Source organism: Carassius gibelio, chromosome A3, assembly GCF_023724105.1.
Source record: "Carassius gibelio isolate Cgi1373 ecotype wild population from Czech Republic chromosome A3, carGib1.2-hapl.c, whole genome shotgun sequence".
Classification (NCBI taxonomy): domain Eukaryota; kingdom Metazoa; phylum Chordata; class Actinopteri; order Cypriniformes; family Cyprinidae; genus Carassius; species Carassius gibelio.
Window position 1 is genome coordinate 843791 of NC_068373.1, and position 22545 is coordinate 866335.

The following is a 22545-nucleotide window of genomic DNA, read 5'->3' on the forward strand; positions in this document are numbered from 1 at the left end:
CAAATCGTCCATACATTATATAAGTAGGAATGAAAATCCAAAAGCTTACAGCACCTGGTATTCCGAGGCGGTCTCCCATCCAAGCACTAACCAGGCCAATACCTGCTAAGATTAAGAGATCGGGCATTGGCTCTTTTTTTTTAAGATTATTATATAATTATTAATAAATTTCCAATAATATTAGAGCACCTGGTATTACCAGGGGGTGTAGCATCCAAACACTACACAGGTCCATGACTGCTAAGATTCAAAGAATGGGCATTGACTCTTTTTTTTTTCAAGATTATTATATAATTTGTGAAAAATTTACAAAAATCTTAAAGCAACTGGTATTACCAGGGGGTCTCCCATCCAATTACTAACCAGGCCCAAACCTGCTTAGCTTCCGAGCTCAGACATGATCTGGCATAGCCAGGGTGGTATGGCCATAAGCGAAGACTGCTGCAAAGAGAGAGCTATTTAAAGATCAGTCAATCTAATCGCCGGTACATTATACAGGACCAAACCTGCTTAGCTTCCGAGAGCAGACGAGATCAGGCATAGCCAGGTTGTTACGGTCGCAAGCGAAGGATACTGCAAAGAGAGGACTATTTAAAGATCAGCCAATCAAATCGCCCATACATTATATAAGTAGGAATGAAAACCCAAAAGCTTACAGCACCTGGTATTCCGAGGCGGTCTCCCATCCAAGCACTAACCAGGCCAATACCTGCTAAGATTAAGAGATCGGGCATTGGCTCTTTTTTTTAAGATTATTATATAATTAGTAATAAATTTCCAATAATATTAGAGCACCTGGTATTCCGAGGCGGTCTCCCATCCAGACACTAAACAGGTCCATGACTGCTAAGATTCAAAGAATGGGCATTGACTCTTTTTTTTTTCAAGATTATTATATAATTTGTGAAAAATTTACAAAAATCTTAAAGCAACTGGTATTACCAGGGGGTCTCCCATCCAATTACTAACCAGGCCCAAACCTGCTTAGCTTCCGAGCTCAGACATGATCTGGCATAGCCAGGGTGGTATGGCCATAAGCGAAGACTGCTGCAAAGAGAGAGCTATTTAAAGATCAGCCAATCTAATCGCCGGTACATTATACAGGACCAAACCTGCTTAGCTTCCGAGAGCAGACGAGATCAGGCATAGCCAGGTTGTTACGGTCGCAAGCGAAGGATACTGCAAAGAGAGGACTATTTAAAGATCAGCCAATCAAATCGCCCATACATTATATAAGTAGGAATGAAAACCCAAAAGCTTACAGCACCTGGTATTCCGAGGCGGTCTCCCATCCAAGCACTAACCAGGCCAATACCTGCTAAGATTAAGAGATCGGGCATTGGCTCTTTTTTTAAGATTATTATATAATTAGTAATAAATTTCCAATAATATTAGAGCACCTGGTATTACCAGGGGGTCTCCCATCCAAACACTACACAGGTCCATGACTGCTAAGATTCAAAGAATGGGCATTGACTCTTTTTTTTTTCAAGATTATTATATAATTTGTGAAAAATTTACAAAAATCTTAAAGCAACTGGTATTACCAGGGGGTCTCCCATCCAATTACTAACCAGGCCCAAACCTGCTTAGCTTTCGAGCTCAGACATGATCTGGCATAGCCAGGGTGGTATGGCCATAAGCGAAGACTGCTGCAAAGAGAGAGCTATTTAAAGATCAGCCAATCTAATCGCCGGTACATTATATAAGTAGGAAAGAAAACCCTAAAGCTTAAAGCACCTGGTATTCCCAGGCGGTCTCCCATCCAAGCACTAACCAGGCCAATACCTGCTAAGATTAAGAGATCGGGCATTGACTCTTTTTTTTTAAGATTATTATATAATTAGTAATAAATTTCCAATAATATTAGAGCACCTGGTTTTCCGAGGCGGTCTCCCATCCAAGCACTAAACAGGTCCATACCTCCTAAGATTCAAAGATTGGGCATTTACTCTTTTTTTTTTTTTTTTTGCAAGATTATTATGTAATTAGTAAAAATTGCCAAAAATATTACAGCAACTGGTATTTCCCGGCCGTCTTCCATCCAAGTACTAACCAGGCAAAACCTGCTATTATTCAGAGATCAGGCATTGACTTTTTTTTTTTTTTTTCAAGATTATTATATAATTTGTGAAAAATTTCCAAAAATCTTAAAGCAACTGGTATTACCACAGTGTCTCCCATCCAATTACTAACCAGGCCCATACCTGCTAAGATTCAGATATGGGGCATTGACTCCTTTCTTTTTTTCTTGCAAGATTATTATATAATTTGTGAAAAATTTCCAAAAATCTTAAAGCAACTGGTATTACCAGGGGGTCTCCCATCCAATTACTAACCAGGCCGAAACCTGCTTAGCTTCCGAGCTCAGACATGATCTGGCATAGCCAGGGTGGAATGGCCATAAGCGAAGACTGCTGCAGAGAGAGAGCTATTTAAAGATCAGCCAATCTAATCGCCGGTACATTATACAGGACCAAACCTGCTTAGCTTCCGAGAGCAGACGAGATCAGGCATAGCCAGGTTGTTACGGTCGCAAGCGAAGGATACTGCAAAGAGAGGACTATTTAAAGATCAGCCAATCAAATCGCCCATACATTATATAAGTAGGAATGAAAACCCAAAAGCTTACAGCACCTGGTATTCCGAGGCGGTCTCCCATCCAAGCACTAACCAGGCCAATACCTGCTAAGATTAAGAGATCGGGCATTGGCTCTTTTTTTTTAAGATTATTATATAATTAGTAATAAATTTCCAATAATATTAGAGCACCTGGTATTACCAGGGTGTCTCCCATCCAAACACTACACAGGTCCATGACTGCTAAGATTCAAAGAATGGGCATTGACTCTTTTTTTTTCAAGATTATTATATAATTTGTGAAAAATTTACAAAAATCTTAAAGCAACTGGTATTACCAGGGGGTCTCCCATCCAATTACTAACCAGGCCGAAACCTGCTTAGCTTCCGAGCTCAGACATGATCTGGCATAGCCAGGGTGGAATGGCCATAAGCGAAGACTGCTGCAGAGAGAGAGCTATTTAAAGATCAGCCAATCTAATCGCCGGTACATTATACAGGACCAAACCTGCTTAGCTTCCGAGAGCAGACGAGATCAGGCATAGCCAGGTTGTTACGGTCGCAAGCGAAGGATACTGCAAAGAGAGGACTATTTAAAGATCAGCCAATCAAATCGTCCATACATTATATAAGTAGGAATGAAAATCCAAAAGCTTACAGCACCTGGTATTCCGAGGCGGTCTCCCATCCAAGCACTAACCAGGCCAATACCTGCTAAGATTAAGAGATCGGGCATTGGCTCTTTTTTTTTAAGATTATTATATAATTATTAATAAATTTCCAATAATATTAGAGCACCTGGTATTACCAGGGGGTGTAGCATCCAAACACTACACAGGTCCATGACTGCTAAGATTCAAAGAATGGGCATTGACTCTTTTTTTTTTCAAGATTATTATATAATTTGTGAAAAATTTACAAAAATCTTAAAGCAACTGGTATTACCAGGGGGTCTCCCATCCAATTACTAACCAGGCCCAAACCTGCTTAGCTTCCGAGCTCAGACATGATCTGGCATAGCCAGGGTGGTATGGCCATAAGCGAAGACTGCTGCAAAGAGAGAGCTATTTAAAGATCAGTCAATCTAATCGCCGGTACATTATACAGGACCAAACCTGCTTAGCTTCCGAGAGCAGACGAGATCAGGCATAGCCAGGTTGTTACGGTCGCAAGCGAAGGATACTGCAAAGAGAGGACTATTTAAAGATCAGCCAATCAAATCGCCCATACATTATATAAGTAGGAATGAAAACCCAAAAGCTTACAGCACCTGGTATTCCGAGGCGGTCTCCCATCCAAGCACTAACCAGGCCAATACCTGCTAAGATTAAGAGATCGGGCATTGGCTCTTTTTTTTAAGATTATTATATAATTAGTAATAAATTTCCAATAATATTAGAGCACCTGGTATTCCGAGGCGGTCTCCCATCCAGACACTAAACAGGTCCATGACTGCTAAGATTCAAAGAATGGGCATTGACTCTTTTTTTTTTCAAGATTATTATATAATTTGTGAAAAATTTACAAAAATCTTAAAGCAACTGGTATTACCAGGGGGTCTCCCATCCAATTACTAACCAGGCCCAAACCTGCTTAGCTTCCGAGCTCAGACATGATCTGGCATAGCCAGGGTGGTATGGCCATAAGCGAAGACTGCTGCAAAGAGAGAGCTATTTAAAGATCAGCCAATCTAATCGCCGGTACATTATACAGGACCAAACCTGCTTAGCTTCCGAGAGCAGACGAGATCAGGCATAGCCAGGTTGTTACGGTCGCAAGCGAAGGATACTGCAAAGAGAGGACTATTTAAAGATCAGCCAATCAAATCGCCCATACATTATATAAGTAGGAATGAAAACCCAAAAGCTTACAGCACCTGGTATTCCGAGGCGGTCTCCCATCCAAGCACTAACCAGGCCAATACCTGCTAAGATTAAGAGATCGGGCATTGGCTCTTTTTTTAAGATTATTATATAATTAGTAATAAATTTCCAATAATATTAGAGCACCTGGTATTACCAGGGGGTCTCCCATCCAAACACTACACAGGTCCATGACTGCTAAGATTCAAAGAATGGGCATTGACTCTTTTTTTTTTTCAAAATTATTATATAATTTGTGAAAAATTTACAAAAATCTTAAAGCAACTGGTATTACCAGGGGGTCTCCCATCCAATTACTAACCAGGCCCAAACCTGCTTAGCTTTCGAGCTCAGACATGATCTGGCATAGCCAGGGTGGTATGGCCATAAGCGAAGACTGCTGCAAAGAGAGAGCTATTTAAAGATCAGCCAATCTAATCGCCGGTACATTATATAAGTAGGAAAGAAAACCCTAAAGCTTAAAGCACCTGGTATTCCCAGGCGGTCTCCCATCCAAGCACTAACCAGGCCAATACCTGCTAAGATTAAGAGATCGGGCATTGACTCTTTTTTTTTAAGATTATTATATAATTAGTAATAAATTTCCAATAATATTAGAGCACCTGGTTTTCCGAGGCGGTCTCCCATCCAAGCACTAAACAGGTCCATACCTCCTAAGATTCAAACATTTACTCTTTTTTTTTTTTTTTTTTTGCAAGATTATTATGTAATTAGTAAAAATTGCCAAAAATATTACAGCAACTGGTATTTCCCGGCCGTCTTCCATCCAAGTACTAACCAGGCAAAACCTGCTATTATTCAGAGATCAGGCATTGACTTTTTTTTTTTTTTTTCAAGATTATTATATAATTTGTGAAAAATTTCCAAAAATCTTAAAGCAACTGGTATTACCACAGTGTCTCCCATCCAATTACTAACCAGGCCCATACCTGCTACGATTCAGATATGGGGCATTGACTCCTTTCTTTTTTTCTTGCAAGATTATTATATAATTTGTGAAAAATTTCCAAAAATCTTAAAGCAACTGGTATTACCAGGGGGTCTCCCATCCAATTACTAACCAGGCCGAAACCTGCTTAGCTTCCGAGCTCAGACATGATCTGGCATAGCCAGGGTGGAATGGCCATAAGCGAAGACTGCTGCAGAGAGAGAGCTATTTAAAGATCAGCCAATCTAATCGCCGGTACATTATACAGGACCAAACCTGCTTAGCTTCCGAGAGCAGACGAGATCAGGCATAGCCAGGTTGTTACGGTCGCAAGCGAAGGATACTTCAAAGAGAGGACTATTTAAAGATCAGCCAATCAAATCGCCCATACATTATATAAGTAGGAATGAAAACCCAAAAGCTTACAGCACCTGGTATTCCGAGGCGGTCTCCCATCCAAGCACTAACCAGGCCAATACCTGCTAAGATTAAGAGATCGGGCATTGGCTCTTTTTTTTTAAGATTATTATATAATTAGTAATAAATTTCCAATAATATTAGAGCACCTGGTATTACCAGGGTGTCTCCCATCCAAACACTACACAGGTCCATGACTGCTAAGATTCAAAGAATGGGCATTGACTCTTTTTTTTTCAAGATTATTATATAATTTGTGAAAAATTTACAAAAATCTTAAAGCAACTGGTATTACCAGGGGGTCTCCCATCCAATTACTAACCAGGCCGAAACCTGCTTAGCTTCCGAGCTCAGACATGATCTGGCATAGCCAGGGTGGAATGGCCATAAGCGAAGACTGCTGCAGAGAGAGAGCTATTTAAAGATCAGCCAATCTAATCGCCGGTACATTATACAGGACCAAACCTGCTTAGCTTCCGAGAGCAGACGAGATCAGGCATAGCCAGGTTGTTACGGTCGCAAGCGAAGGATACTGCAAAGAGAGGACTATTTAAAGATCAGCCAATCAAATCGTCCATACATTATATAAGTAGGAATGAAAATCCAAAAGCTTACAGCACCTGGTATTCCGAGGCGGTCTCCCATCCAAGCACTAACCAGGCCAATACCTGCTAAGATTAAGAGATCGGGCATTGGCTCTTTTTTTTTAAGATTATTATATAATTATTAATAAATTTCCAATAATATTAGAGCACCTGGTATTACCAGGGGGTGTAGCATCCAAACACTACACAGGTCCATGACTGCTAAGATTCAAAGAATGGGCATTGACTCTTTTTTTTTTCAAGATTATTATATAATTTGTGAAAAATTTACAAAAATCTTAAAGCAACTGGTATTACCAGGGGGTCTCCCATCCAATTACTAACCAGGCCCAAACCTGCTTAGCTTCCGAGCTCAGACATGATCTGGCATAGCCAGGGTGGTATGGCCATAAGCGAAGACTGCTGCAAAGAGAGAGCTATTTAAAGATCAGTCAATCTAATCGCCGGTACATTATACAGGACCAAACCTGCTTAGCTTCCGAGAGCAGACGAGATCAGGCATAGCCAGGTTGTTACGGTCGCAAGCGAAGGATACTGCAAAGAGAGGACTATTTAAAGATCAGCCAATCAAATCGCCCATACATTATATAAGTAGGAATGAAAACCCAAAAGCTTACAGCACCTGGTATTCCGAGGCGGTCTCCCATCCAAGCACTAACCAGGCCAATACCTGCTAAGATTAAGAGATCGGGCATTGGCTCTTTTTTTTAAGATTATTATATAATTAGTAATAAATTTCCAATAATATTAGAGCACCTGGTATTCCGAGGCGGTCTCCCATCCAGACACTAAACAGGTCCATGACTGCTAAGATTCAAAGAATGGGCATTGACTCTTTTTTTTTTCAAGATTATTATATAATTTGTGAAAAATTTACAAAAATCTTAAAGCAACTGGTATTACCAGGGGGTCTCCCATCCAATTACTAACCAGGCCCAAACCTGCTTAGCTTCCGAGCTCAGACATGATCTGGCATAGCCAGGGTGGTATGGCCATAAGCGAAGACTGCTGCAAAGAGAGAGCTATTTAAAGATCAGCCAATCTAATCGCCGGTACATTATACAGGACCAAACCTGCTTAGCTTCCGAGAGCAGACGAGATCAGGCATAGCCAGGTTGTTACGGTCGCAAGCGAAGGATACTGCAAAGAGAGGACTATTTAAAGATCAGCCAATCAAATCGCCCATACATTATATAAGTAGGAATGAAAACCCAAAAGCTTACAGCACCTGGTATTCCGAGGCGGTCTCCCATCCAAGCACTAACCAGGCCAATACCTGCTAAGATTAAGAGATCGGGCATTGGCTCTTTTTTTAAGATTATTATATAATTAGTAATAAATTTCCAATAATATTAGAGCACCTGGTATTACCAGGGGGTCTCCCATCCAAACACTACACAGGTCCATGACTGCTAAGATTCAAAGAATGGGCATTGACTCTTTTTTTTTTCAAGATTATTATATAATTTGTGAAAAATTTACAAAAATCTTAAAGCAACTGGTATTACCAGGGGGTCTCCCATCCAATTACTAACCAGGCCCAAACCTGCTTAGCTTTCGAGCTCAGACATGATCTGGCATAGCCAGGGTGGTATGGCCATAAGCGAAGACTGCTGCAAAGAGAGAGCTATTTAAAGATCAGCCAATCTAATCGCCGGTACATTATATAAGTAGGAAAGAAAACCCTAAAGCTTAAAGCACCTGGTATTCCCAGGCGGTCTCCCATCCAAGCACTAACCAGGCCAATACCTGCTAAGATTAAGAGATCGGGCATTGACTCTTTTTTTTTAAGATTATTATATAATTAGTAATAAATTTCCAATAATATTAGAGCACCTGGTTTTCCGAGGCGGTCTCCCATCCAAGCACTAAACAGGTCCATACCTCCTAAGATTCAAAGATTGGGCATTTACTCTTTTTTTTTTTTTTTTTTGCAAGATTATTATGTAATTAGTAAAAATTGCCAAAAATATTACAGCAACTGGTATTTCCCGGCCGTCTTCCATCCAAGTACTAACCAGGCAAAACCTGCTATTATTCAGAGATCAGGCATTGACTTTTTTTTTTTTTTTTCAAGATTATTATATAATTTGTGAAAAATTTCCAAAAATCTTAAAGCAACTGGTATTACCACAGTGTCTCCCATCCAATTACTAACCAGGCCCATACCTGCTAAGATTCAGATATGGGGCATTGACTCCTTTCTTTTTTTCTTGCAAGATTATTATATAATTTGTGAAAAATTTCCAAAAATTTTAAAGCAACTGGTATTACCAGGGGGTCTCCCATCCAATTACTAACCAGGCCGAAACCTGCTTAGCTTCCGAGCTCAGACATGATCTGGCATAGCCAGGGTGGAATGGCCATAAGCGAAGACTGCTGCAGAGAGAGAGCTATTTAAAGATCAGCCAATCTAATCGCCGGTACATTATACAGGACCAAACCTGCTTAGCTTCCGAGAGCAGACGAGATCAGGCATAGCCAGGTTGTTACGGTCGCAAGCGAAGGATACTGCAAAGAGAGGACTATTTAAAGATCAGCCAATCAAATCGCCCATACATTATATAAGTAGGAATGAAAACCCAAAAGCTTACAGCACCTGGTATTCCGAGGCGGTCTCCCATCCAAGCACTAACCAGGCCAATACCTGCTAAGATTAAGAGATCGGGCATTGGCTCTTTTTTTTTAAGATTATTATATAATTAGTAATAAATTTCCAATAATATTAGAGCACCTGGTATTACCAGGGTGTCTCCCATCCAAACACTACACAGGTCCATGACTGCTAAGATTCAAAGAATGGGCATTGACTCTTTTTTTTTCAAGATTATTATATAATTTGTGAAAAATTTACAAAAATCTTAAAGCAACTGGTATTACCAGGGGGTCTCCCATCCAATTACTAACCAGGCCGAAACCTGCTTAGCTTCCGAGCTCAGACATGATCTGGCATAGCCAGGGTGGAATGGCCATAAGCGAAGACTGCTGCAGAGAGAGAGCTATTTAAAGATCAGCCAATCTAATCGCCGGTACATTATACAGGACCAAACCTGCTTAGCTTCCGAGAGCAGACGAGATCAGGCATAGCCAGGTTGTTACGGTCGCAAGCGAAGGATACTGCAAAGAGAGGACTATTTAAAGATCAGCCAATCAAATCGTCCATACATTATATAAGTAGGAATGAAAATCCAAAAGCTTACAGCACCTGGTATTCCGAGGCGGTCTCCCATCCAAGCACTAACCAGGCCAATACCTGCTAAGATTAAGAGATCGGGCATTGGCTCTTTTTTTTTAAGATTATTATATAATTATTAATAAATTTCCAATAATATTAGAGCACCTGGTATTACCAGGGGGTGTAGCATCCAAACACTACACAGGTCCATGACTGCTAAGATTCAAAGAATGGGCATTGACTCTTTTTTTTTTCAAGATTATTATATAATTTGTGAAAAATTTACAAAAATCTTAAAGCAACTGGTATTACCAGGGGGTCTCCCATCCAATTACTAACCAGGCCCAAACCTGCTTAGCTTCCGAGCTCAGACATGATCTGGCATAGCCAGGGTGGTATGGCCATAAGCGAAGACTGCTGCAAAGAGAGAGCTATTTAAAGATCAGTCAATCTAATCGCCGGTACATTATACAGGACCAAACCTGCTTAGCTTCCGAGAGCAGACGAGATCAGGCATAGCCAGGTTGTTACGGTCGCAAGCGAAGGATACTGCAAAGAGAGGACTATTTAAAGATCAGCCAATCAAATCGCCCATACATTATATAAGTAGGAATGAAAACCCAAAAGCTTACAGCACCTGGTATTCCGAGGCGGTCTCCCATCCAAGCAATAACCAGGCCAATACCTGCTAAGATTAAGAGATCGGGCATTGGCTCTTTTTTTTAAGATTATTATATAATTAGTAATAAATTTCCAATAATATTAGAGCACCTGGTATTCCGAGGCGGTCTCCCATCCAGACACTAAACAGGTCCATGACTGCTAAGATTCAAAGAATGGGCATTGACTCTTTTTTTTTTCAAGATTATTATATAATTTGTGAAAAATTTACAAAAATCTTAAAGCAACTGGTATTACCAGGGGGTCTCCCATCCAATTACTAACCAGGCCCAAACCTGCTTAGCTTCCGAGCTCAGACATGATCTGGCATAGCCAGGGTGGTATGGCCATAAGCGAAGACTGCTGCAAAGAGAGAGCTATTTAAAGATCAGCCAATCTAATCGCCGGTACATTATACAGGACCAAACCTGCTTAGCTTCCGAGAGCAGACGAGATCAGGCATAGCCAGGTTGTTACGGTCGCAAGCGAAGGATACTGCAAAGAGAGGACTATTTAAAGATCAGCCAATCAAATCGCCCATACATTATATAAGTAGGAATGAAAACCCAAAAGCTTACAGCACCTGGTATTCCGAGGCGGTCTCCCATCCAAGCACTAACCAGGCCAATACCTGCTAAGATTAAGAGATCGGGCATTGGCTCTTTTTTTAAGATTATTATATAATTAGTAATAAATTTCCAATAATATTAGAGCACCTGGTATTACCAGGGGGTCTCCCATCCAAACACTACACAGGTCCATGACTGCTAAGATTCAAAGAATGGGCATTGACTCTTTTTTTTTTCAAGATTATTATATAATTTGTGAAAAATTTACAAAAATCTTAAAGCAACTGGTATTACCAGGGGGTCTCCCATCCAATTACTAACCAGGCCCAAACCTGCTTAGCTTTCGAGCTCAGACATGATCTGGCATAGCCAGGGTGGTATGGCCATAAGCGAAGACTGCTGCAAAGAGAGAGCTATTTAAAGATCAGCCAATCTAATCGCCGGTACATTATATAAGTAGGAAAGAAAACCCTAAAGCTTAAAGCACCTGGTATTCCCAGGCGGTCTCCCATCCAAGCACTAACCAGGCCAATACCTGCTAAGATTAAGAGATCGGGCATTGACTCTTTTTTTTTAAGATTATTATATAATTAGTAATAAATTTCCAATAATATTAGAGCACCTGGTTTTCCGAGGCGGTCTCCCATCCAAGCACTAAACAGGTCCATACCTCCTAAGATTCAAAGATTGGGCATTTACTCTTTTTTTTTTTTTTTTTTTTTTTGCAAGATTATTATGTAATTAGTAAAAATTGCCAAAAATATTACAGCAACTGGTATTTCCCGGCCGTCTTCCATCCAAGTACTAACCAGGCAAAACCTGCTATTATTCAGAGATCAGGCATTGACTTTTTTTTTTTTTTCAAGATTATTATATAATTTGTGAAAAATTTCCAAAAATCTTAAAGCAACTGGTATTACCAGGGTGTCTCCCATCCAATTACTAACCAGGCCCATACCTGCTAAGATTCAGATATGGGGCATTGACTCCTTTCTTTTTTTCTTGCAAGATTATTATATAATTTGTGAAAAATTTCCAAATATCTTAAAGCGACTGGTATTACCAGGGGGTCTCCCATCCAATTACTAACCAGGCCGAAACCTGCTTAGCTTCCGAGCTCAGACATGATCTGGCATAGCCAGGGTGGAATGGCCATAAGCGAAGACTGCTGCAGAGAGAGAGCTATTTAAAGATCAGCCAATCTAATCGCCGGTACATTATACAGGACCAAACCTGCTTAGCTTCCGAGAGCAGACGAGATCAGGCATAGCCAGGTTGTTACGGTCGCAAGCGAAGGATACTGCAAAGAGAGGACTATTTAAAGATCAGCCAATCAAATCGCCCATACATTATATAAGTAGGAATGAAAACCCAAAAGCTTACAGCACCTGGTATTCCGAGGCGGTCTCCCATCCAAGCACTAACCAGGCCAATACCTGCTAAGATTAAGAGATCGGGCATTGGCTCTTTTTTTTTAAGATTATTATATAATTAGTAATAAATTTCCAATAATATTAGAGCACCTGGTATTACCAGGGTGTCTCCCATCCAAACACTACACAGGTCCATGACTGCTAAGATTCAAAGAATGGGCATTGACTCTTTTTTTTCCAAGATTATTATATAATTTGTGAAAAATTTACAAAAATCTTAAAGCAACTGGTATTACCAGGGGGTCTCCCATCCAATTACTAACCAGGCCCAAACCTGCTTAGCTTCCGAGCTCAGACATGATCTGGCATAGCCAGGGTGGAATGGCCATAAGCGAAGACTGCTGCAGAGAGAGAGCTATTTAAAGATCAGCCAATCTAATCGCCGGTACATTATACAGGACCAAACCTGCTTAGCTTCCGAGAGCAGACGAGATCAGGCATAGCCAGGTTGTTACGGTCGCAAGCGAAGGATACTTCAAAGAGAGGACTATTTAAAGATCAGCCAATCAAATCGCCCATACATTATATAAGTAGGAATGAAAACCCAAAAGCTTACAGCACCTGGTATTCCGAGGCGGTCTCCCATCCAAGCACTAACCAGGCCAATACCTGCTAAGATTAAGAGATCGGGCATTGGCTCTTTTTTTTTAAGATTATTATATAATTAGTAATAAATTTCCAATAATATTAGAGCACCTGGTATTACCAGGGTGTCTCCCATCCAAACACTACACAGGTCCATGACTGCTAAGATTCAAAGAATGGGCATTGACTCTTTTTTTTTCAAGATTATTATATAATTTGTGAAAAATTTACAAAAATCTTAAAGCAACTGGTATTACCAGGGGGTCTCCCATCCAATTACTAACCAGGCCGAAACCTGCTTAGCTTCCGAGCTCAGACATGATCTGGCATAGCCAGGGTGGAATGGCCATAAGCGAAGACTGCTGCAGAGAGAGAGCTATTTAAAGATCAGCCAATCTAATCGCCGGTACATTATACAGGACCAAACCTGCTTAGCTTCCGAGAGCAGACGAGATCAGGCATAGCCAGGTTGTTACGGTCGCAAGCGAAGGATACTGCAAAGAGAGGACTATTTAAAGATCAGCCAATCAAATCGTCCATACATTATATAAGTAGGAATGAAAATCCAAAAGCTTACAGCACCTGGTATTCCGAGGCGGTCTCCCATCCAAGCACTAACCAGGCCAATACCTGCTAAGATTAAGAGATCGGGCATTGGCTCTTTTTTTTTAAGATTATTATATAATTATTAATAAATTTCCAATAATATTAGAGCACCTGGTATTACCAGGGGGTGTAGCATCCAAACACTACACAGGTCCATGACTGCTAAGATTCAAAGAATGGGCATTGACTCTTTTTTTTTTCAAGATTATTATATAATTTGTGAAAAATTTACAAAAATCTTAAAGCAACTGGTATTACCAGGGGGTCTCCCATCCAATTACTAACCAGGCCCAAACCTGCTTAGCTTCCGAGCTCAGAAATGATCTGGCATAGCCAGGGTGGTATGGCCATAAGCGAAGACTGCTGCAAAGAGAGAGCTATTTAAAGATCAGTCAATCTAATCGCCGGTACATTATACAGGACCAAACCTGCTTAGCTTCCGAGAGCAGACGAGATCAGGCATAGCCAGGTTGTTACGGTCGCAAGCGAAGGATACTGCAAAGAGAGGACTATTTAAAGATCAGCCAATCAAATCGCCCATACATTATATAAGTAGGAATGAAAACCCAAAAGCTTACAGCACCTGGTATTCCGAGGCGGTCTCCCATCCAAGCACTAACCAGGCCAATACCTGCTAAGATTAAGAGATCGGGCATTGGCTCTTTTTTTTAAGATTATTATATAATTAGTAATAAATTTCCAATAATATTAGAGCACCTGGTATTCCGAGGCGGTCTCCCATCCTGACACTAAACAGGTCCATGACTGCTAAGATTCAAAGAATGGGCATTGACTCTTTTTTTTTTCAAGATTATTATATAATTTGTGAAAAATTTACAAAAATCTTAAAGCAACTGGTATTACCAGGGGGTCTCCCATCCAATTACTAACCAGGCCCAAACCTGCTTAGCTTCCGAGCTCAGACATGATCTGGCATAGCCAGGGTGGTATGGCCATAAGCGAAGACTGCTGCAAAGAGAGAGCTATTTAAAGATCAGCCAATCTAATCGCCGGTACATTATACAGGACCAAACCTGCTTAGCTTCCGAGAGCAGACGAGATCAGGCATAGCCAGGTTGTTACGGTCGCAAGCGAAGGATACTGCAAAGAGAGGACTATTTAAAGATCAGCCAATCAAATCGCCCATACATTATATAAGTAGGAATGAAAACCCAAAAGCTTACAGCACCTGGTATTCCGAGGCGGTCTCCCATCCAAGCACTAACCAGGCCAATACCTGCTAAGATTAAGAGATCGGGCATTGGCTCTTTTTTTAAGATTATTATATAATTAGTAATAAATTTCCAATAATATTAGAGCACCTGGTATTACCAGGGGGTCTCCCATCCAAACACTACACAGGTCCATGACTGCTAAGATTCAAAGAATGGGCATTGACTCTTTTTTTTTTCAAGATTATTATATAATTTGTGAAAAATTTACAAAAATCTTAAAGCAACTGGTATTACCAGGGGGTCTCCCATCCAATTACTAACTAGAGATGTTCCGATACCCTTTTTCTCTTCCCGATACCGATTCCGATACCTGGGCTCAGGGTATCGGCCGATACCGAGTACTGATCCGATACCTGGGTGTATATCTGTATACAGCTGTATATACTACTAGCCCTGTGTAAATTGCTAGAATTTTTTTATGGTGTGCTTCAGACAGATCCCTCAATAAAACATGAACAAATACATGGTGAACTACTGTATTTATTACAGTATTTTTATTATCTAACATGAATTTGACAGTATTATTTATTTTCTTATGCAAAAAAGAACTTCAAATGCAGCCAAAAATCTAACACCGCAAACTAAAAAAGGTATTTAAGTTTTACAATATAACTGTATAAAAAAACTGCAACAAATAAGTCTAGGAATATAAAAAAAGATCTATTAATCAGATAATCTCTAACAAGTAAAAAACAAGTAAAAAACAAGCAACCATCTAGGCATAATTATTATTATTATAGAGATGTATTATTATTACTGTAGGCTACAACAGTAGCTTTATATATTGTCAATTTACTCATGTAAACCAAACATTTATTTTAATGGGCTGCCATGAAGATCTTTGAGTGTCTGTGTTTATGATATGACAGTATTCTCAAATGAAACGGTAAATTCTCATGAAGTGACGGTTTATGCGTTCGTGTCCTCATGACACACAGCAGAGACTACAAAACAGCGAGCTCTCGCGCATCTGTGCCAGTCACCCACAGAGATGTAGATTTTGCGGGAGTAATATTTAAATAGTATTTTGCAGTTTAATATTCACAGACACTAGTATATATTCGGCTACTGTCTGGAGCCCTGCGCTTTGACTTACACGGAAGCGACTGAACGCAGTTGCCGGTACTGAATATACTCGAGAGTCTGTAACTACCGGTACTACAAAGACATACTGCTAACCACTGATCTATAATATAGTAGCGGCTTCACTGTCTTTTGGCAGTTTAGAATGTGATGAGTGATCCAGTCATATATAGATAAGGGCTGCTAACGCGTTTTCATTTCTTCTTCGCTGCTCTAAACAGGGGTTGCTTGTGGCAACACAGCACAACTTCCTGTGTTTTCAATGCATTTTGAGCAGCGAAGAAGAACCGTGCAGCGGTTAGGCAAAGCTTGCGGTCATAACTAGGTCTTTTTTAAGAAAATGGTATCGGATCGGTATATGGGTTCATTTACTCGCCGATGCCGATGCCAGAATTTGTTGTGGTATCGGAGATATTTCCGATACTAGTATCGGAATCGGAACAACTCTATTACTAACCAGGCCCAAACCTGCTTAGCTTTCGAGCTCAGACATGATCTGGCATAGCCAGGGTGGTATGGCCATAAGCGAAGACTGCTGCAAAGAGAGAGCTATTTAAAGATCAGCCAATCTAATCGCCGGTACATTATATAAGTAGGAAAGAAAACCCTAAAGCTTAAAGCACCTGGTATTCCCAGGCGGTCTCCCATCCAAGCACTAACCAGGCCAATACCTGCTAAGATTAAGAGATCGGGCATTGACTCTTTTTTTTTAAGATTATTATATAATTAGTAATAAATTTCCAATAATATTAGAGCACCTGGTTTTCCGAGGCGGTCTCCCATCCAAGCACTAAACAGGTCCATACCTCCTAAGATTCAAAGATTGGGCATTTACTCTTTTTTTTTTTTTTTTTTGCAAGATTATTATGTAATTAGTAAAAATTGCCAAAAATATTACAGCAACTGGTATTTCCCGGCCGTCTTCCATCCAAGTACTAACCAGGCAAAACCTGCTATTATTCAGAGATCAGGCATTGACTTTTTTTTTTTTTTTTCAAGATTATTATATAATTTGTGAAAAATTTCCAAAAATCTTAAAGCAACTGGTATTACCACAGTGTCTCCCATCCAATTACTAACCAGGCCCATACCTGCTAAGATTCAGATATGGGGCATTGACTCCTTTCTTTTTTTCTTGCAAGATTATTATATAATTTGTGAAAAATTTCCAAAAATCTTAAAGCAACTGGTATTACCAGGGGGTCTCCCATCCAATTACTAACCAGGCCGAAACCTGCTTAGCTTCCGAGCTCAGACATGATCTGGCATAGCCAGGGTGGAATGGCCATAAGCGAAGACTGCTGCAGAGAGAGAGCTATTTAAAGATCAGCCAATCTAATCGCCGGTACATTATACAGGACCAAACCTGCTTAGCTTCCGAGAGCAGACGAGATCAGGCATAGCCAGGTTGTTACGGTCGCAAGCGAAGGATACTGCAAAGAGAGGACTATTTAAAGATCAGCCAATCAAATCGCCCATACATTATATAAGTAGGAATGAAAACCCAAAAGCTTACAGCACCTGGTATTCCGAGGCGGTCTCCCATCCAAGCACTAACCAGGCCAATACCTGCTAAGATTAAGAGATCGGGCATTGGCTCTTTTTTTTTAAGATTATTATATAATTAGTAATAAATTTCCAATAATATTAGAGCACCTGGTATTACCAGGGTGTCTCCCATCCAAACACTACACAGGTCCATGACTGCTAAGATTCAAAGAATGGGCATTGACTCTTTTTTTTTCAAGATTATTATATAATTTGTGAAAAATTTACAAAAATCTTAAAGCAACTGGTATTACCAGGGGGTCTCCCATCCAATTACTAACCAGGCCGAAACCTGCTTAGCTTCCGAGCTCAGACATGATCTGGCATAGCCAAGGTGGAATGGCCATAAGCGAAGACTGCTGCAGAGAGAGAGCTATTTAAAGATCAGCCAATCTAATCGCCGGTACATTATACAGGACCAAACCTGCTTAGCTTCCGAGAGCAGACGAGATCAGGCATAGCCAGGTTGTTACGGTCGCAAGCGAAGGATACTGCAAAGAGAGGACTATTTAAAGATCAGCCAATCAAATCGTCCATACATTATATAAGTAGGAATGAAAATCCAAAAGCTTACAGCACCTGGTATTCCGAGGCGGTCTCCCATCCAAGCACTAACCAGGCCAATACCTGCTAAGATTAAGAGATCGGGCATTGGCTCTTTTTTTTTAAGATTATTATATAATTATTAATAAATTTCCAATAATATTAGAGCACCTGGTATTACCAGGGGGTGTAGCATCCAAACACTACACAGGTCCATGACTGCTAAGATTCAAAGAATGGGCATTGACTCTTTTTTTTTTCAAGATTATTATATAATTTGTGAAAAATTTACAAAAATCTTAAAGCAACTGGTATTACCAGGGGGTCTCCCATCCAATTACTAACCAGGCCCAAACCTGCTTAGCTTCCGAGCTCAGACATGATCTGGCATAGCCAGGGTGGTATGGCCATAAGCGAAGACTGCTGCAAAGAGAGAGCTATTTAAAGATCAGTCAATCTAATCGCCGGTACATTATACAGGACCAAACCTGCTTAGCTTCCGAGAGCAGACGAGATCAGGCATAGCCAGGTTGTTACGGTCGCAAGCGAAGGATACTGCAAAGAGAGGACTATTTAAAGATCAGCCAATCAAATCGCCCATACATTATATAAGTAGGAATGAAAACCCAAAAGCTTACAGCACCTGGTATTCCGAGGCGGTCTCCCATCCAAGCACTAACCAGGCCAATACCTGCTAAGATTAAGAGATCGGGCATTGGCTCTTTTTTTTAAGATTATTATATAATTAGTAATAAATTTCCAATAATATTAGAGCACCTGGTATTCCGAGGCGGTCTCCCATCCAGACACTAAACAGGTCCATGACTGCTAAGATTCAAAGAATGGGCATTGACTCTTTTTTTTTTCAAGATTATTATATAATTTGTGAAAAATTTACAAAAATCTTAAAGCAACTGGTATTACCAGGGGGTCTCCCATCCAATTACTAACCAGGCCCAAACCTGCTTAGCTTCCGAGCTCAGACATGATCTGGCATAGCCAGGGTGGTATGGCCATAAGCGAAGACTGCTGCAAAGAGAGAGCTATTTAAAGATCAGCCAATCTAATCGCCGGTACATTATACAGGACCAAACCTGCTTAGCTTCCGAGAGCAGACGAGATCAGGCATAGCCAGGTTGTTACGGTCGCAAGCGAAGGATACTGCAAAGAGAGGACTATTTAAAGATCAGCCAATCAAATCGCCCATACATTATATAAGTAGGAATGAAAACCCAAAAGCTTACAGCACCTGGTATTCCGAGGCGGTCTCCCATCCAAGCACTAACCAGGCCAATACCTGCTAAGATTAAGAGATCGGGCATTGGCTCTTTTTTTAAGATTATTATATAATTAGTAATAAATTTCCAATAATATTAGAGCACCTGGTATTACCAGGGGGTCTCCCATCCAAACACTACACAGGTCCATGACTGCTAAGATTCAAAGAATGGGCATTGACTCTTTTTTTTTTCAAGATTATTATATAATTTGTGAAAAATTTACAAAAATCTTAAAGCAACTGGTATTACCAGGGGGTCTCCCATCCAATTACTAACCAGGCCCAAACCTGCTTAGCTTTCGAGCTCAGACATGATCTGGCATAGCCAGGGTGGTATGGCCATAAGCGAAGACTGCTGCAAAGAGAGAGCTATTTAAAGATCAGCCAATCTAATCGCCGGTACATTATATAAGTAGGAAAGAAAACCCTAAAGCTTAAAGCACCTGGTATTCCCAGGCGGTCTCCCATCCAAGCACTAACCAGGCCAATACCTGCTAAGATTAAGAGATCGGGCATTGACTCTTTTTTTTTAAGATTATTATATAATTAGTAATAAATTTCCAATAATATTAGAGCACCTGGTTTTCCGAGGCGGTCTCCCATCCAAGCACTAAACAGGTCCATACCTCCTAAGATTCAAAGATTGGGCATTTACTCTTTTTTTTTTTTTTTTTGCAAGATTATTATGTAATTAGTAAAAATTGCCAAAAATATTACAGCAACTGGTATTTCCCGGCCGTCTTCCATCCAAGTACTAACCAGGCAAAACCTGCTATTATTCAGAGATCAGGCATTGACTTTTTTTTTTTTTTTTCAAGATTATTATATAATTTGTGAAAAATTTCCAAAAATCTTAAAGCAACTGGTATTACCACAGTGTCTCCCATCCAATTACTAACCAGGCCCATACCTGCTAAGATTCAGATATGGGGCATTGACTCCTTTCTTTTTTTCTTGCAAGATTATTATATAATTTGTGAAAAATTTCCAAAAATCTTAAAGCAACTGGTATTACCAGGGGGTCTCCCATCCAATTACTAACCAGGCCGAAACCTGCTTAGCTTCCGAGCTCAGACATGATCTGGCATAGCCAGGGTGGAATGGCCATAAGCGAAGACTGCTGCAGAGAGAGAGCTATTTAAAGATCAGCCAATCTAATCGCCGGTACATTATACAGGACCAAACCTGCTTAGCTTCCGAGAGCAGACGAGATCAGGCATAGCCAGGTTGTTACGGTCGCAAGCGAAGGATACTGCAAAGAGAGGACTATTTAAAGATCAGCCAATCAAATCGCCCATACATTATATAAGTAGGAATGAAAACCCAAAAGCTTACAGCACCTGGTATTCCGAGGCGGTCTCCCATCCAAGCACTAACCAGGCCAATACCTGCTAAGATTAAGAGATCGGGCATTGGCTCTTTTTTTTTAAGATTATTATATAATTAGTAATAAATTTCCAATAATATTAGAGCACCTGGTATTACCAGGGTGTCTCCCATCCAAACACTACACAGGTCCATGACTGCTAAGATTCAAAGAATGGGCATTGACTCTTTTTTTTTCAAGATTATTATATAATTTGTGAAAAATTTACAAAAATCTTAAAGCAACTGGTATTACCAGGGGGTCTCCCATCCAATTACTAACCAGGCCGAAACCTGCTTAGCTTCCGAGCTCAGACATGATCTGGCATAGCCAGGGTGGAATGGCCATAAGCGAAGACTGCTGCAGAGAGAGAGCTATTTAAAGATCAGCCAATCTAATCGCCGGTACATTATACAGGACCAAACCTGCTTAGCTTCCGAGAGCAGACGAGATCAGGCATAGCCAGGTTGTTACGGTCGCAAGCGAAGGATACTGCAAAGAGAGGACTATTTAAAGATCAGCCAATCAAATCGTCCATACATTATATAAGTAGGAATGAAAATCCAAAAGCTTACAGCACCTGGTATTCCGAGGCGGTCTCCCATCCAAGCACTAACCAGGCCAATACCTGCTAAGATTAAGAGATCGGGCATTGGCTCTTTTTTTTTAAGATTATTATATAATTATTAATAAATTTCCAATAATATTAGAGCACCTGGTATTACCAGGGGGTGTAGCATCCAAACACTACACAGGTCCATGACTGCTAAGATTCAAAGAATGGGCATTGACTCTTTTTTTTTTCAAGATTATTATATAATTTGTGAAAAATTTACAAAAATCTTAAAGCAACTGGTATTACCAGGGGGTCTCCCATCCAATTACTAACCAGGCCCAAACCTGCTTAGCTTCCGAGCTCAGACATGATCTGGCATAGCCAGGGTGGTATGGCCATAAGCGAAGACTGCTGCAAAGAGAGAGCTATTTAAAGATCAGTCAATCTAATCGCCGGTACATTATACAGGACCAAACCTGCTTAGCTTCCGAGAGCAGACGAGATCAGGCATAGCCAGGTTGTTACGGTCGCAAGCGAAGGATACTGCAAAGAGAGGACTATTTAAAGATCAGCCAATCAAATCGCCCATACATTATATAAGTAGGAATGAAAACCCAAAAGCTTACAGCACCTGGTATTCCGAGGCGGTCTCCCATCCAAGCACTAACCAGGCCAATACCTGCTAAGATTAAGAGATCGGGCATTGGCTCTTTTTTTTAAGATTATTATATAATTAGTAATAAATTTCCAATAATATTAGAGCACCTGGTATTCCGAGGCGGTCTCCCATCCAGACACTAAACAGGTCCATGACTGCTAAGATTCAAAGAATGGGCATTGACTCTTTTTTTTTTCAAGATTATTATATAATTTGTGAAAAATTTACAAAAATCTTAAAGCAACTGGTATTACCAGGGGGTCTCCCATCCAATTACTAACCAGGCCCAAACCTGCTTAGCTTCCGAGCTCAGACATGATCTGGCATAGCCAGGGTGGTATGGCCATAAGCGAAGACTGCTGCAAAGAGAGAGCTATTTAAAGATCAGCCAATCTAATCGCCGGTACATTATACAGGACCAAACCTGCTTAGCTTCCGAGAGCAGACGAGATCAGGCATAGCCAGGTTGTTACGGTCGCAAGCGAAGGATACTGCAAAGAGAGGACTATTTAAAGATCAGCCAATCAAATCGCCCATACATTATATAAGTAGGAATGAAAACCCAAAAGCTTACAGCACCTGGTATTCCGAGGCGGTCTCCCATCCAAGCACTAACCAGGCCAATACCTGCTAAGATTAAGAGATCGGGCATTGGCTCTTTTTTTAAGATTATTATATAATTAGTAATAAATTTCCAATAATATTAGAGCACCTGGTATTACCAGGGGGTCTCCCATCCAAACACTACACAGGTCCATGACTGCTAAGATTCAAAGAATGGGCATTGACTCTTTTTTTTTTCAAGATTATTATATAATTTGTGAAAAATTTACAAA

The 22545-nt window shown here is 40.4% G+C and overlaps 20 pseudogenes; all 20 read right to left on the reverse strand.

The window, feature by feature from the left end:
• Nucleotides 1-314: 314 nt before the first annotated feature.
• On the reverse strand, nucleotides 315-433 carry LOC127965435 (uncharacterized; annotated as a pseudogene).
• Nucleotides 434-920: 487 nt separating this feature from the next.
• On the reverse strand, nucleotides 921-1039 carry LOC127965441 (uncharacterized; annotated as a pseudogene).
• A 486-nt stretch (nucleotides 1040-1525) lies between these two features.
• Nucleotides 1526-1644, reverse strand: LOC127961878 (uncharacterized; annotated as a pseudogene).
• A 1859-nt stretch (nucleotides 1645-3503) lies between these two features.
• Nucleotides 3504-3622, reverse strand: LOC127965449 (uncharacterized; annotated as a pseudogene).
• Nucleotides 3623-4109: 487 nt separating this feature from the next.
• LOC127965457 (uncharacterized) lies at nucleotides 4110-4228 on the reverse strand (annotated as a pseudogene).
• A 487-nt stretch (nucleotides 4229-4715) lies between these two features.
• Nucleotides 4716-4834, reverse strand: LOC127961880 (uncharacterized; annotated as a pseudogene).
• Nucleotides 4835-6688: 1854 nt separating this feature from the next.
• On the reverse strand, nucleotides 6689-6807 carry LOC127965468 (uncharacterized; annotated as a pseudogene).
• Nucleotides 6808-7294: 487 nt separating this feature from the next.
• LOC127965474 (uncharacterized) lies at nucleotides 7295-7413 on the reverse strand (annotated as a pseudogene).
• Nucleotides 7414-7899: 486 nt separating this feature from the next.
• LOC127961881 (uncharacterized) lies at nucleotides 7900-8018 on the reverse strand (annotated as a pseudogene).
• A 1860-nt stretch (nucleotides 8019-9878) lies between these two features.
• Nucleotides 9879-9997, reverse strand: LOC127965482 (uncharacterized; annotated as a pseudogene).
• Nucleotides 9998-10484: 487 nt separating this feature from the next.
• On the reverse strand, nucleotides 10485-10603 carry LOC127965490 (uncharacterized; annotated as a pseudogene).
• Nucleotides 10604-11089: 486 nt separating this feature from the next.
• Nucleotides 11090-11208, reverse strand: LOC127961882 (uncharacterized; annotated as a pseudogene).
• A 1256-nt stretch (nucleotides 11209-12464) lies between these two features.
• Nucleotides 12465-12583, reverse strand: LOC127961600 (uncharacterized; annotated as a pseudogene).
• Nucleotides 12584-13677: 1094 nt separating this feature from the next.
• LOC127961265 (uncharacterized) lies at nucleotides 13678-13796 on the reverse strand (annotated as a pseudogene).
• Nucleotides 13797-14283: 487 nt separating this feature from the next.
• LOC127965494 (uncharacterized) lies at nucleotides 14284-14402 on the reverse strand (annotated as a pseudogene).
• Nucleotides 14403-18146: 3744 nt separating this feature from the next.
• On the reverse strand, nucleotides 18147-18265 carry LOC127965496 (uncharacterized; annotated as a pseudogene).
• Nucleotides 18266-18752: 487 nt separating this feature from the next.
• LOC127965500 (uncharacterized) lies at nucleotides 18753-18871 on the reverse strand (annotated as a pseudogene).
• Nucleotides 18872-19357: 486 nt separating this feature from the next.
• Nucleotides 19358-19476, reverse strand: LOC127961883 (uncharacterized; annotated as a pseudogene).
• Nucleotides 19477-21335: 1859 nt separating this feature from the next.
• On the reverse strand, nucleotides 21336-21454 carry LOC127965505 (uncharacterized; annotated as a pseudogene).
• A 487-nt stretch (nucleotides 21455-21941) lies between these two features.
• On the reverse strand, nucleotides 21942-22060 carry LOC127965510 (uncharacterized; annotated as a pseudogene).
• Nucleotides 22061-22545: the final 485 nt, after the last annotated feature.